This window comes from Saccopteryx leptura, chromosome 1 (genome assembly GCF_036850995.1).
Source record: "Saccopteryx leptura isolate mSacLep1 chromosome 1, mSacLep1_pri_phased_curated, whole genome shotgun sequence".
Lineage (NCBI taxonomy): Eukaryota > Metazoa > Chordata > Mammalia > Chiroptera > Emballonuridae > Saccopteryx > Saccopteryx leptura.
This window is the reverse complement of record NC_089503.1, coordinates 113,720,698-113,727,852: the sequence shown is the minus strand read 5'-3', so window position 1 is coordinate 113,727,852 and position 7,155 is coordinate 113,720,698. Positions and strand designations below refer to the sequence as shown.

Below are 7,155 nucleotides of genomic sequence, written 5' to 3'. Positions count from 1 at the left end.
TAGGGAATATAATATTAAAACATACGACAGTATATTTGAATGTTTATTTTAGATATTTAAATTGTTAAATATCTTATTTTATTTATTACACTAATAGTATCTAAAATGTCTCATTGCACAGTCATAATTATTCATTTAGCATATATTTATAACATGTAAAACTGATGATTCAAAGATTGAATATTTTTAATGTCTATGCTACACTGTAAGTTGCCATTTTAATTATTTTATTTTTAGTATTATTTATTTATTTTTATTTTTTATAGCACATGTGTGAGAGAGAAATGGGCAGGGAGATGAGAAGCATCAATTCATAGTTGTAGCAACTTAGTTGCTCATTGATTGCTTTCTCACATATGCCTTGACGAGAGCGAGACTCCAGCTGCGCCAGTGACCTTCTTGCTCAAGCCAGTAACTTGGAGCTTCAAGCCAGCGACCTTTGGGCTCTAGCCAGTGACCATGGGGGCATGTCTATAAACCCATGCTCAAGACGGTGACCTCAGGATTTTGAACCTGATCCTCAGCATCCCAGGTCAATGCTCTATCCACTGTGCCACTGCTTGGTTAGGCTGTAAATTATAATTTTAAATATACATCATCAGATGTTCAAATTACTGTAAGAATTTTCAAATTCACACTTGTCCAACATATGACCCATTATCCACATAATAGCCAAAAAGATTAAAAGTATATAAGTGAGGTCATGTCACATTCTTTCTAAAATGGACAATGTCTCCCTATTATAGCTTATATGAAATCCAAACCACTTTTTGTGATCTATATATATAATGACCTACCTATTTTCCTCTCAGACCATTTCTTGAGTTCTCATCCCCTGTAAATTAGTCTCCTGAATTTTAAAAAAATACCATACATCACATGTCCTTTTTTATCCCATGTATAGAATACTCATCCTCCAGAATTTTATGTGACTATTTTTTTCTATAATTTATATCTCAGTTCAAAATCAACACATAGAGAGGTATTTTGATGACTCCTCTAAATTAGCTTCTTCCCTAATAATCTGTAATATTAGTCTCTTCTGCATTTAATCATATTGTTTACAGACACTAAAATTTTTATATGTGATTATTATTTCCCTCTTCCAATAATAGCATAAGCTTTTCATTAATGTAGTCTAATGTATTCAGTAATGACTATAATATGGGTGATCTTCAGAAAATATTTTAATGAACCCAAATGCAAGATCACACATCCAAAAAAGGTTTCAAGATAAATTTTTTATACAGTATTTGCCAAAAGAAAATTAAAAAAAAGAAGTAAGCAAATTATATATATATATATATATATATATATATATATATATATATATATAGCAATGCAAACTGGCATTGGCCACTGGCTATGTACTTTATTTTTCCTCTAATTATTAATCTTTGTATGATGATACAAAGGATACAACATATGGAAACTAAAACGAAAGATCATCAGTTTTACATAGTAGGTAATACACTCCTGGGCCCAAAACAATGACTGCATTTAGAAAACTCAAATAGACTTACTTATTCATATTGGAGATGATTTATTTTGATAACTGTGGTAAGAATAATTCTTTATAGTTAATCATAGTTTCACTACCATATTGAAAGAATACCTACTTATCAATGGAAATTTATCTTTATGCAAGAACAAATGCTATATAGAGATTTTATATAGATTGAGATAATTTGAGATGAGTAAAGAGAAGATGGTGCATTACATTAAAATATTTTAGAATTAATTACATAGAAACATATTAGTTATTTTAATAAAAAAGCTATAATCATGACACCACATTCTAAAGCACATATCACCACTTAGCATATTAATAATGTACATTATACACACATGACTATACCCATATAGCTATATATATATATATATATGTAGACAAGTTTATACACATGTATATATAAACATATATATCACGTATCAAAAACTATCTTGTAACTTAAACTATATACATATCGGCTAACAAATAGTTTCACAAGAGAAAAAAAAGTTTCTGAAATAACAAGCTAAAATATTAGTGTGGTTTTCCTTGTGTTGTGACATTATAGAGAATGATTTTAAAGGTTTATATTTTCACTGTATTTTCTATATTCTTTATTATTTAAATTAGTTTTATAATAATTTTATGTAAAATTATAAATTACTTATTTGCTAGTATAACAAAATATAATCCTTAACTTTAATCTTGTTTTTGTTTTAGCACGCATAATATACTGGCATACTTTGCTATGATAACAAAACATCATGTGTAGTAAGCTTTTAAAGCACAGAGAAATGCTTTTGAAATGTGATTTGTTCTATGTTTGAATGGGAATAAAAATTGAGCACAGTTAACTGTCTATCCGCACTGACTCTAAATGGGATGGGTTTCAATTTTTGTCTAATAGAGTTTAAACTGTAGACTGTCACAGATAATAGGAAATTTATTTATGTGATTGACAGTTTTAAAAAGCAATTACAAACCATGTAACACCAACCGGATTAACAATGGAGCCAAGAAGAAGATAAAAGTTCTCAGTCTTTACATGGCTTATTATTGACTCAGCAAGGGAGATTCAGTGAAAATGTAATCATATAACTCATCATATTATAATATATATGATAAAAAGACATGGTTGCTGTGTTTGTGCTGGTAGGGGACTGAAGGGGACAAATCCAGTATTTGTGACATTTAATGAGGGATGTATAGACTGTTGAGAAATAATTATTAGTATATGCTTAGAATAATTGCCACTTCAGAAGTAGAGATAGATACATGATAGATAGATAGATAGATAGATATATAGATAGATAGATAGAAAATAGATAGATGATAGATAGATACATGACAAACAGAAAGAGACAATCATACATTCAGTTATACTAAAAATTTTACATGTCTTTTTTTCTTAGTTTAAATAAGACAGAAACATTTGACTGTTTCTCTTAATTTTTCTCTTAATTGATATACAATAAATATAAATAGAAAAATAGAATAAGTTATAAGCTTTTGGCTTCATAATTATTAACCATATTTTATAAAATGCATGCACTAAAATTTAAAAATTATTTTAAAAATATGCCATCAAATAAATTTGTGATAGAAAACTTGGACATGACTTTAAATTGAAAAGTTAAAGACAACAGTATATCAAGGTAATTTTACAACATCTATGTACAATTGAGACATAAACTAAACTATGCAAAATATAGTCCACATTTTAAGTTCTTTCCTAAAGTAAATGTAAATAGAATCCTTTCCAAGTTACTTTTAAAAGCAATTATTCATAACTTGAATAAATATCAAGTGGTGAAGAAAACATACTAGGCTACAAAATATATCAAATCACTTATGAAAACATTGAAAAGTCAGTGATTTAGCACTATCTTTGACTATGTTAAGGAAATTAGTATTTGTAGATCAATACTAATGAATGAAACTTTTCTATAAAGCCTCAAAGCTTATCTTGAATGGCAAACAGTCTAATTACAATAGTGTAAGAGGTTTTTCTCTATTGCATGCAGTACTTTCCCTTGCCACTTTGAAACCACCTGTTAAAAGAGAAAAAACAAAAGCTATACTTAAGCTTTTATAGTTCCAAAGACATACACAGAGTACCTTGATAGTTCAGATTTTCTCCCTAGTTGGCATTACTTTAAGGTCCTAGTGCCTTGAAAGACATACACAAATTAAAAATTTCTGTGTGTTAACAGAGTATACACATTTATTATCCTAAAGCCACAGTGTTCTTCAGATGATAGTAATTTTCAAGATACTTTGTTTTCCCTCCCAGTTTGTTTAAATAAATAACATCATCATAACATTTTCACTAACATTTTCACTCCTAATTTCCAATATGTAGTCAAAAGCCTTAAAAAAAAACAAATGACTTCCAGCTTTCAGTACTGCATGTAAGGACCTTGGAAGTAGCACTTCATCTGAACAACATAAAAAGCTGAACTGCAACCAGCAACATTTCTGGGATCCCTAAGATCCAGCAGGACACAGGACAAGGGCTGCCTGTAAGAGGGCAGAGATATGCAAGTAAATACAGGGAGTTAGGACTTACCAGAGCAGGCTCCAAATAACGGTGCGGAATTGAGGAAACACACTTTGTCAGAACAAAACTGATGGGACTGGGAGGACTCTTCAAACTGCCTGGCAGTATCTGAGTGCCTCACAGCCCCAGTTCGCTTTATTATATAGACCTATGCAAATCAAGGACCCTGATACAAAGTTGCACATCAAAGGCTAAGACAGGAACTCTCCCAAGGCAAAAACAGGATACATTAGTGAAATTTACAAACATCTGAAACAAAGAGTCAGAGGAAGGGCATGTATATTGCTTCCTGCAACCCAAGGAAGGAAGTAGAGTGGGTGCAAATAGCATCAAAGCCAAATATGGAGATGGAGGGGGGAGAACTTAGCCTTTTGCTAAGCCTCAAATCTACAATGGCCCCTTGCCATTAACAGTCCACAACAAGCCTCCTCAGGAACCAGTGTCTGGAGAGCAAAGCAGGGACTGTCACTGACAAATCTCTGGGGGCTCAGTGCTGAAAACATTAAAAGTTTAACTACCAAGAGCATGAGTCATGAAAGGGGCCCATAATATCATGGGATTTGTCTCCAAAAGTAAACCAAATTATCATAGTAAATAATTGAGAAAAATCAACTCATGTTCTCAGGTGGAGGAGGGGGAAAGTAATCATTTCAAAATACTCAGAGCACTGGGACCAGGCCAGGTAGGTGAACTGGTTGGAATGTCCTCCTCACCAGCTGAGATTGTGGGGTCATCCTGGGTTGGGGAGCACACAAGAAACAACCAATGATGGCATAAATAGGTGGAACAGCAAGTCCATGTCCCTCTCTTTCTTTCTCTCGTTCTTTCTGGTGCTGTCTCTCCCCTTTCCTCTCTCTCTCTCTCTCTCTCTCTCTCTCTCTCTCTCTCTCAAATTAAAGAAATACTCAGAGAGCTCTGTTTACAAGGGCTTCCCTCAGGGGCAACTGGTTAACTAGATCCTGAACTGCTGAAGTGCAATAGTCTCTCCCCTTATCCACAGGGGATACGTTCCAAGACCCCAGGTGGATACCTAAAACAGTATAGTACTAAATTCCATAGACAATATGCTTTTCCTATATGTACATACCTATGACAAAATTTAATTCATAAATTAGACATTGTAATCGTTTCTCAGTCTTTTGGCTAAGATCAAGTGTATTATTTGTTCTTATCAGTTTAATAAATTAGGCACAGTAAGAGATTAACAATAGTAATAAAATAGACCAGTGTACTGTAATAAATGTTATGGGAATGGGATCTCTCTAAATATCGCAGTGTACTGTACTCATCCTTCTTCTTGTGATGATGTGACATCAAAAACTTTTACCTTTTCACTTAATGGAAGCACCGCACAGCTTCTCTTTTGCATATCTGAATTGCAAGCATTACTACTCTAAATAAGGGTTACTTTGAACATCAGCTCAGGGATTTCAGGACAGTCAATCTGATAATGGAGATAGCTACCAAGTGACTAAAGGGTGTGGAATACATGCAGAATGGACATGCTGGGCAGAGTGAGACTGAGCAAGATTTCACCACGTTATTCAGAGAAGCACACAATTTAAACTTTATGAATTGTTCATTTATGCAATTTTTCTGCATTTAACATTCTCAGATGGCAGTTGAACTCTGGTAACTGAAACAACTGACCACAAAATAGCAGATAAGTTAGGCTATTGTATTATCAGAGTTTAACTGAGCTGGGGGAAGTGGGGAAGGGAAATACCCAACCCAGCCAATTTTAGCCATTCCTTCTCATCTAAGAAGGAGAAAACAAAATTGAGTAGTTCTTGGAAAGTCTCTCCCATCCTTTTCTGTGACTTCAATTATATGTATATTAAGTACATTACTCTGTCTCATATATCTTTTATACTATTTTTCTTTTTCTGTATTTTCTATCCTTTTGATATTTTTGCTTTCAATCAACAGATTTATGCTTATCTAGCATTTGGTTCAAGAATCCTCTTTTATGCTATAAACAATTTACTGTGTTTTTTAATAACAAATGCTGATTTGGTTCTAGAACTTACATTTAGTACTTTGTATAATTTCTCTTCTATTGTAACATTCCCATTCATCATATATATTTTTTTACTTTTTTAAAAATTTTTATTAATTTTAATGGGGTGACATCAATAAATCAGGGTACATCTGTTCAAAGAAAACATGTCCAGGTTATCTTGTCATTCAATTATGTTGCATACCCATCACCCAAAGTCAGATTATCCTCCATCACCTTCTATCTAGTTTTCTTTGTGCCCCTTCCCTTCCCCATTCCCCTCCCCCCCTGTAACCCCCACACTCTTGTCCATGTCTCTTAGTCTCATTTTTATGTCCCACCTGTGTATGGAATCATGCAGTTCTTAGTTTTTTCTGATTTACTTATTTTACTCCGTATAATGTTATCAAGATCCAACCATTTTGTTGTAAATGATCCGATGTCATCATATACATTTAAAAAAAATTTCCCATTCATTTTCAAATCCCTGTGTGATAAATTTAGTGTCACTGACATTGCATTTTGTCTCTAGTGTCTGTTGTTTTGTTTTTATGTTGTTGTTGTTGTTTTTCTCTTGGTCTTCTTTATTGTATACCTCGGCATTTATGTTTTAGTGTTGGGTATTACTCTATTAGTCAGGATTCTCCAGAGAAACAGAACTAACTAGATATCAATCTATCTATCTATCATCTATTTATCTATCTATCTATCTACCTATCTATCTATCTACCTACCTAGATTTATTTGAAGAATTGGCTCATGTGATTCTGGGATGTGAAGACTGACAAGTCCAAAATCTATAGAGTATAGCAGGAAGCTAGAAATCCAGGTAAGAGCTGATGATTTATCCTTGGGGCAGAATTTCTCCTCCTCCTCTTCCTCCTTCTTCTATTTCTCCTTCAGAAAAGATCTATGTTTGTTCTTAAGCCTCAACTAATTTTATGATATTCACCCACATTACTGAGGAAGATTTCATTTTCTAAAAATCAAATTATTATAAATGTTAATTATAATTAAACAACATCTACCTTCACTGCAACATGTATACTAGCACTTCATCAAACACAGGGTACCAGAGAATAGCTGAGTTAACACATAAAATTA

The 7,155-nt window shown here is 32.8% G+C and overlaps 1 pseudogene; it reads left to right on the top strand.

The window, feature by feature from the left end:
• Positions 1-5,175: 5,175 nt before the first annotated feature.
• LOC136390083 (U2 spliceosomal RNA) lies at positions 5,176-5,315 on the top strand (annotated as a pseudogene).
• The last annotated feature ends 1,840 nt before the right edge of the window (positions 5,316-7,155 follow it).